Raw genomic sequence first — 8,955 nt, forward strand, 5'->3', positions numbered from 1 at the left:
TTTCCTTCGGAGGAGAGACTGTTTTCGATCACACTGAAGGGCAAGCAGATCCTACGCAACAACCTACCTTCGGTCCGTCAGGTTGCATCTCTTCTAGGATCAATGGTATCCTTTATCTTTCTGGTACCCAATGCCTGGTTGAGAATGCGTCCCTTACAAAAGGATCTGGAGGACAAGTGGGATCAAAGAACGGCCCGGTGGGAAGTACGGATACAACTGTTGCACGCAGCCAGAGCATCAATACCATGGTGGATGAGACAAGAAAATCTTCTGGTAGGAGTGCCATTCCATCATGCTCCTCCCTCCCAATCTTTGATCACGGACGCCTTCCTCCAGGGTTGGGGAGCTCACATGGGGCCTCTCCAGACGCAAGGTCAATGGTTAATGAAAGAACAGTTGTACCACATTAAAATGCTGGAGTTGAGGGCGGTGCATCTGGCTCTCAAGGCTTTCCTCCCTTTGATTCAGACCAATTCCATTCTAGTACAGACGGACAATTCGACCACCATGTAATACATGAACAAACAGGGAGGGACTCGATCGAGGACTCTATCGCTGGAAGCTCAGGCCCTCTGGCATTGGCTCTTAGCGAGAAATCTATCGATTACAGCAGTACACCTACCGGGAGAGCAGAATTCACAGGCAGACGCTCTCAGTCGGCACTTCGAGGACCAGTAGGGCTGGGTTCTAAACGATGAAGTTGTCAAGGACATTTTCCAAGAACGGGGTCGTCCAAGCATCGATCTGTTCGCGGACGACACAAACAAAAAATGTAGAGACTTCCCCTCAAGGTACTACTGACCAGGGTCGGAGGGGAATGCCCTTTTTATCAGCTGGTCAGGGGCATTTGTGTACGCCTTTCCACCTCTTCCACTCATCCCGAAGGTGGTGACCAAACTCTCACACTCAGACACTGTTTTGAATGTGGCTTCTCACCAATAAGCCACACCCAATCCCTGCACTCCGACCTGGGAGGCAAATATACTACACCTTTGCACTTCCTAAGGTGGGCAAACTTTCAACACTCCCCCAAAGGCAAGGCAAGAAAACAATAATTTGCGCATCACTTGTGAGGAGTAGCGCCAACTTCCTATAACACAATTACCTGCTAGAAGGGAATTCACCCATCCTTCTACAACAGAATACTTGGCCAAGAAGAGTCCACACCTCCTGCTACAAGGAAAAGACGAATTGGTATATCTGGGATGTATTTATTAGTAAATAGCATCACACAGTAAGCCAAATGCACCTAACATAGCAGACTCTAACATATCAATAATATGATTGAACATATTCAAATATATGTAGCAAACTTATAATCTAAAGGCATGAATCAATAACTGAGCAAACTATAATACTGATGAATAAACAAGCAATACCTGATATAAGATAGGGTACACTGGACGTCCTGCAAGAGATCAGAAAGATATACATATATATAGAGCAGAGGAGTACTCTGGATGTGCACCTCCCACACCACAAAGAAAACACCTCCAATGATCAAAGCACCACACAACTCAATACATCACCTGGTGCATACACTGCCCACTTCTGACTGGGGGAATTACAGCCGGGGATCAGAGCTCAGCAAGCCAGGGTTCAATCCGAGATAGACACGTCTGCCCTCGCTCGGAATCCAAACTCCCAGTTTCTCAGCCTGCAACCCTCAGCTATAAACACACTAGAAGATTTGTGAAAGACCTCCTCCCACCGCCAGAGGAATTTTACCAGAACTGGCCAAGTTCCAAGCAAGCATCTCCATGGCAGTAAGGAGCTCTCAAGTCTCTTCCTCCATTTGCACTTCTTCCAGCCTCTGTCTTGACGAAGCTCTCACAAGGCCTTCCACAGTACACTAAACAAAAACAATCGCTCAGGAAAACACCAAGACCTTGAATGTGAATAACCCAAACAACTTGCAAGCACGGCTGTGCACGCAGCAGCAAGGCAGAGTCAAACATGAGGCCCTGTCAAAGGCAATAGTCCGCACCTATAATTCTCATCCACACAACTTACAAGCACCACTGTGCACACAGAAAAGTTTGAAGCAAGGTAAAGTCAGAAGGCAGAATGACATTAGACTACGTCAAAGCCAATAGGTCAAAGTCATAATTCACCTAACCCAAATAACATTATACACTTAATCCCTCAGTATACAACATTGAGCACATGTGTGCACCACCACCCACAAGACTGCACCTCAACATCCCATACCTTCTATTCTTGGAAAGACTATTCCACTAAAAGACAGAAGAAATGCAGGCATATGCAAACCCATCCTACATTAAGGCTAAGGTAACATAACACACTTAAGTCAGTACAGAATGGTGGTGGTTGAGGGTCATCATAGGGTGTCAGACCACACAAGTGGCTGATTCACTACATTGCACCCCATGACCCTCGATCATCACCATTCACATATGTCAAAAACAAAATCTAATGAAGCACTGCATCTCTTAACTGCAAAAATGAAATCATTGCAAAGCAAATAGCAACTGTATATCATAACTGAAAAACAAAACTATCATTGAAGCACTGCATATCTCAATGGAAGCAAAATCATTTAAAACCACATTTCTAAATTGAAAGGCACAACTATTAAAAAGCACATGTTGAAACAGCAACTCATGTGTTGAAGTGACTACACAAAAATACATAATTCAAAACAAATCATGACTAAAAAGCAACTATGATCGAAATGCTCCATTGCAAACATGCAATAACTCAGGTGCATCTAGAAATAGCTCATAGATATCTGGATACATGTTGAATGGATACACAAAATAAATGAATCAAGCTTTTGAATGCTCCTAATGCCTCTAATTGTTAAACTGGAAACTCTACTGCCAAACTCATATATTGTAGCAACAGGTTATTACTGTCCAGTCTCTAACTCAGAAAATATCTACTCTGATTGCAGCAAAGCGTCTCTATCGGTTTTTTCTCTCTAAAATCAAAAACAGTCCTTCTGTGTGACAAAACACACAGCCGTCTCCCATCGCATCCGAACTTCACGTTCATAAAACAGTTCTGGCAAAGCACATCCTGTAGTTCCTTCTTTTGTTTTGTCTTCACCGTCACACAAGCAGTCACCCTGTGTGAAAGACACACAGCCTTCATGCATATAAAGTTGGCCTCACGTGAAGGAAACAGTTCCACACTTTGCTGATCCCATTTTGCTTGGAAAGAAGCAGTCCATCATGCTCTCTGGTATATATCAGCATCCGTATCTCCTTGACAAGGGAGGACCCCATCCAGTCTGGATAGCCACAGGCATCAGCCGCCACCGTCTGGTCTGGCGATCACTCCAGGCTTGGGGGGGGGGGAGGGGAGGGGGGGAGAGGGAGGGGAGAGGGAGGGCCCCACTCACACGGGAGAAGGGAGTCCCACTCACACGCGGAGAACTGGGCAAATCTGAAAAAGAAACAAGCATCACTCTTCTTGCAAAAAAAACATTTTTCAAAAGTACACTTCTTCCGTCTTGCATTTCCAAAAAATACAATATTTTAATTTCTGTCTACATAGGTCTCCTCCAGCTCTGGGGAATTGTCTAAGAATACTACCAACGCTTTAGCCTCTGAATTCTTGGTAAAATCTCTCTTTTTCTATTCACAGCAAGAAGGGCTGGGGCAGTCTCCTCCTCTCACTTCTCTCACTGCACCCCTCACAGGTGCTGCCCCCCTTCACAAATCTCTGCGGACAGCAATTGGCCGCTCGCCAAACATAACATGTCTCTAGCTCGCACCTTATCTCTTCAAGGTCAACGTGCTCTGAACTCCTGCTGCCAACTTTCATCTGTACCTATCTGCTCTGCGACTCTCTCTACTGGGGAGAGGAGCTGGGATGACCCCTCCCGTAGGAATTCCTCCTAAGTCATCACAGAAAGCCTGAGCTCTTCTCAGCGTTGCTGGATGATCTCACTGCAAGCCTCCCAAAAATCAATCTGAAAGACGCTTTCAAATGACCCACTCCCAGAACAACTCTTAACATGACTGAGAGGAAAAACAGCTTTAACCTCTCCTTACCTCCAGCAAGACTTCACATTCTTTAATCTGAAAATGCTCCCCCATTCTGTCTAACTAATTCAAGCAAATTCTTAACTGTCATTAGTCTATCACCTCATGAAAAAAAAAAAACTAAACTGCTCTTGACATATCAAAAAGAAAAAAAGCATTGGCAATATCAAAAGTCATATATCAAGTCCCATGCTACTTCTGTAACAATATCTGGGACAGCGTCAGTCAAAGAAGGTATATTTGCACACATGCTACACAATTAGGGTCACCACCTCAATCTGTCAAGCCCTGAATGATCTCACTGATCCCTTCACGCCCATCTGGCATTCTGTACTGTTTCAAATGAATTTCCTTTGTAACATGGGGCACCTTCACTTGAAAATCTTGTGTTTCAAACTCCACCTCAGGACTTTCTATTAAATCCTGTGCAAACTGTTTTTCTGTCTGTACACGCCACTTAACAACCATTGCAATCTCCCATAGGCAAACCACATTTTCTGTAACGTTGTTCTGTCCACAATCTTTTGGTGCCAGAAAGCACAGAATCATCTGCATTTGTCCAGCTTCTGAATTTAAAAGTGACCTGTTATTTCCCTGCACTTTCCTGTAACTAAAAAGGGCACATTGCTCTTGAATTAACTCACCAAATAAATGTTCATGTTTATGAAGTGACCACATATCAGACTTATTGTACACAATCTGCTGTTCACATTCAAAATCATATTGTTGCATTTCTCTTTCGAAGCAAAATGTATCATTCACTGTCATGTCTAATTTATGTCCGCAACCGGTGATCATTAAGCCTAAAACGTTAGTCTGTTCACTTTCCTGCACATTCCTTCCTGGCACATCTGAATCATTCTGGCAGGTCAAAGTAAACAGCTTCACAGCCTGGTACACGTTTAATTCTGTCTTCAAAGATATATTTTCAAACTGGGCATCAACTAGCTCTGTTTTCAACTCACTACGTTCTTTTTGCAAATGCCCACATGTTTGATGCATATTAACCAACACATTTAAAATAACACCGCTGTCTCTGTCTAAAATGTCATTAATCTCCTGCTGATTAACACCCTTCATTGCAACTCCGGAGTCTGGAATCTCAAGGGAGTCCCACGTTTCAGAATTATGCTCTGATATCTTAAATTCACTTTGCAACTGAAAATATTTTATATGCATTCCTTAACAAACACTTGAAAGGGAGCCAGCCCTTTCTGCCTCACGTAGCAAGCTATTTATAAGCACTTTTTACAAAACACACTTAAACACACACACACACCAATTCTAACTCAGCACAATTAGCTCACTTCACGAGCCAGCACATCATATGGGCTACCCCCATGCAAATAAATCAATTGATATCTAAGAGTCTGCTTTTAATTTCTAAAAAAGACAAAAAAAACGTATTTCTTCCCCTTTTAAATCAATGTTCAGATCCTGCAACCGACTACGCCAAAATGTTTTGAATGTGGCTTCTCACCAATAAGCCACACCCAATCCCTGCACTCCGACCTGGGAGGCAAATATACTACACCTTTGCACTTCCTAAGGTGGGCAAACTTTCAACACTCCCCCAAAGGCAAGGCAAGAAAACAATAATTTGCGCATCACTTGTGAGGAGTAGCGCCAACTTCCTATAACACAATTACCTGCTAGAAGGGAATTCACCCATCCTTCTACAACAGAATACTTGGCCAAGAAGAGTCCACACCTCCTGCTACAAGGAAAAGACGAATTGGTATATCTGGGATGTATTTATTAGTAAATAGCATCACACAGTAAGCCAAATGCACCTAACATAGCAGACTCTAACATATCAATAATATGATTGAACATATTCAAATATATGTAGCAAACTTATAATCTAAAGACATGAATCAATAACTGAGCAAACTATAATACTGATGAATAAACAAGCAATAACTGATATAAGATAAGGTACACTGGACGTCCTGCAAGAGATCAGAAAGATATACATATATATAGAGCAGAGGAGTACTCTGGATGTGCACCTCCCACACCACAAAGAAAACACCTCCAATGATCAAAGCACCACACAACTCAATACATCACCTGGTGCATACACTGCCCACTTCTGACTGGGGGAATTACAGCCGGGGATCAGAGCTCAGCAAGCCAGGGTTCAATCCGAGATAGACACGTCTGCCCTCGCTCGGAATCCAAACTCCCAGTTTCTCAGCCTGCAACCCTCAGCTATAAACACACTAGAAGATTTGTGAAAGACCTCCTCCCACCGCCAGAGGAATTTTACCAGAACTGGCCAAGTTCCAAGCAAGCATCTCCATGGCAGTAAGGAGCTCTCAAGTCTCTTCCTCCATTTGCACTTCTTCCAGCCTCTGTCTTGACGAAGCTCTCACAAGGCCTTCCACAGTACACTAAACAAAAACAATCGCCCAGGAAAACACCAAGACCTTGAATGTGAATAACCCAAACAACTTGCAAGCACGGCTGTGCACGTAGCAGCAAGGCAGAGTCAGACATGAGGCCCTGTCAAAGGCAATAGTCCGCACCTATAATTCTCATCCACACAACTTACAAGCACCACTGTGCACACAGAAAAGTTTGAAGCAAGGTAAAGTCAGAAGGCAGAATGACATTAGACTACGTCAAAGCCAATAGGTCAAAGTCATAATTCACCTAACCCAAATAACATTATACACTTAATCCCTCAGTATACAACATTGAGCACATGTGTGCACCACCACCCACAAGACTGCACCTCAACATCCCATACCTTCTATTCTTGGAAAGACTATTCCACTAAAAGACAGAAGAAATGCAGGCATATGCAAACCCATCCTACATTAAGGCTAAGGTAACATAACACACTTAAGTCAGTACAGAATGGTGGTGGTTGAGGGTCATCATAGGGTGTCAGACCACAAAAGTGGCTGATTCACTACAGACACGAGGATGATTCTGATGGCTCTGGACTGACCCAGGCAATGGTGGTTCTAGGACCTTCTGCACCTGTCAGTATGCCCACACAGGAGACTGACGTGCAGACCGGACTTGCTTTCCAACATGAACTGGAGGATTCATCACCCCAACCTTCCCTCACTGAACTGGGCAGCATGGCTCCTGATGTCCTCCAGTATGGTCATTTAGGACTTCCTCAAGACTGCATGACCATCTTAAAAGAAGCTAGAATGCCCTCCTATGTTTTTAAATGGAAACGTTTTTTCTTATTGTGTGTACAAAATAATTGTAACCCTACCAAAGGGCTGGAGGAAGTGTTTTACCATATCTGCTTCATTTAGCCAAGGCAGGCCTCAAATTTGCTTCCATTAAGGTGCACCTGGCTGCCATTACGGCATACAGGCGTTCTCCTTCTCAACCATCCTTTTTTCAGCTACAGGTAGTGAAGGATTTTTTACAAGGTCTAAAGAAGGTCTATCCTCCTGTTCGGCCTCCTCCCCCCTGGGAATTGAACTTGGCTCTATCTAAATTGATGGGTCCCCCATTTGAGCCTATCCATAAAGCAACCCTTCAACACCTTACGTGGAAGATAGCTTTCCTAGTGGCGATTACCTCAGCTCACAGGGTGAGCGAGATTCAAGCTTCCATTTAAATATAGTGGTTTTAAGAACACACCCCTCCTTCCTTCCGAAGGTGGTGTCAGATTTTCATGTCAACCAAACCATTTCACTACCGACCTTTTTTTCTAATCCCTCTACTCCAGCTGAAAGGTCACTCCACTCGTTAGACCTGAAGAGGGTTTTTTTAATTCTATTTGGACAGGTCCAAAACGACGATGAGAAAATCTGATCAACTATTCATTATTATGGTTCTAACAGGTTTTCCAGCCTCCAAGCGTTCCATCTCCAGATGGATAGTTTCATGTATCAAATTGGCTTACCAGTTAGCACAGAAACCTCTTGGGGCTAGCCCCAAGGCTCATTCCACTAGAGGAAAAGCGGCTAAAACTGCTTTCCTCAATAATGTACCGATTTCTGAAATCTGTAAAGCAGCTACCTGGAGATCTGTACATACATTTATAAGACACTATTGTCTTGATTCAAATACCAGAACAGACACCAAGTAGGCCAAGCATCCTTGAGTAATCTGTTCAAACACTAATAATTATGGTTGTCTGTTGGGTCATTCCGTCTCAATTACCCGCAGGTGGAAGATGGGCTTGCTATTCTATTATTCAGTGCTTATGACTATTGATGTGGATCCCCTGGAAGAGAAGGAAAAGTTAATTACATGTAATCCTAGTTCTCTTCCTTGGGTATCCTCGTCAAAGTCATAAGCAACCCACCCGCCTCCCCAGGCAAATTAGACTGTTTTTTTTCTCGTTTGGTTAAGCGTTATCTTTGTGTCCTAATCTTTGGGCTCCGCAAAGAACAACTGACCTAACTTTCACCCCGAGGCATGATGGTAAGGTAGGGGGTCATGGCTGCCTTAAAGGCACGGTGCCAGTTTTTGTACAATTGCTTTCATTTTGTATGCTATTGGCTTACAATGCAGCCTGTAGGCTAACAATGCCTGCTCTTTTTGCAGTTTTCATGAGTTGTACTCATTAAAAGGAGTTCAAGTAATACTTTCCCTACTGTGGTTCATATATTCATTATGTGTTTGCACAAGTATTTATTATATTATTGCATTGTTTAGCCTCCTAATATGGTGGCTGCATTGGTATGACAACAAATGTTATATGTATGTATGTGTTTGTATATATATATTATCTACTGGCGGTCGCCAGTAGATAGTTATAGTTACAACCTAGTTTCCATAGGAAATCTCAAAATTCTATTTTGAATAACTTTGGCGCCGGTTGACGAATCCTCGCGAAATTTTCAAAACTAATGGGGCGCTCTGCTCAGCTCCTACCCTGAAAGTCTCGGGGTGATTCGTCAAGCGAGGGCCGTGAAAAAAGGGGGGTCCCAAAACGCGTTTTCCCCATGTTATTTTCCAT

General features: G+C 43.4%; 1 long non-coding RNA gene across 1 annotated transcript; it reads right to left on the reverse strand.

The window, feature by feature from the left end:
• Positions 1-1,195: 1,195 nt before the first annotated feature.
• Positions 1,196-6,862, reverse strand: LOC146811979 (uncharacterized). Its single transcript, XR_014966812.1, has 2 exons — positions 6,087-6,862; positions 1,196-3,411 (listed from the first exon to the last, which is right to left on the reverse strand). It is a non-coding gene; the product is annotated as an uncharacterized LOC146811979 (long non-coding RNA).
• Between the last annotated feature and the right edge of the window lie 2,093 nt (positions 6,863-8,955).

The sequence above is a fragment of the Triturus cristatus genome, chromosome 7 (assembly GCF_964204655.1).
Source record: "Triturus cristatus chromosome 7, aTriCri1.1, whole genome shotgun sequence".
Classification (NCBI taxonomy): domain Eukaryota; kingdom Metazoa; phylum Chordata; class Amphibia; order Caudata; family Salamandridae; genus Triturus; species Triturus cristatus.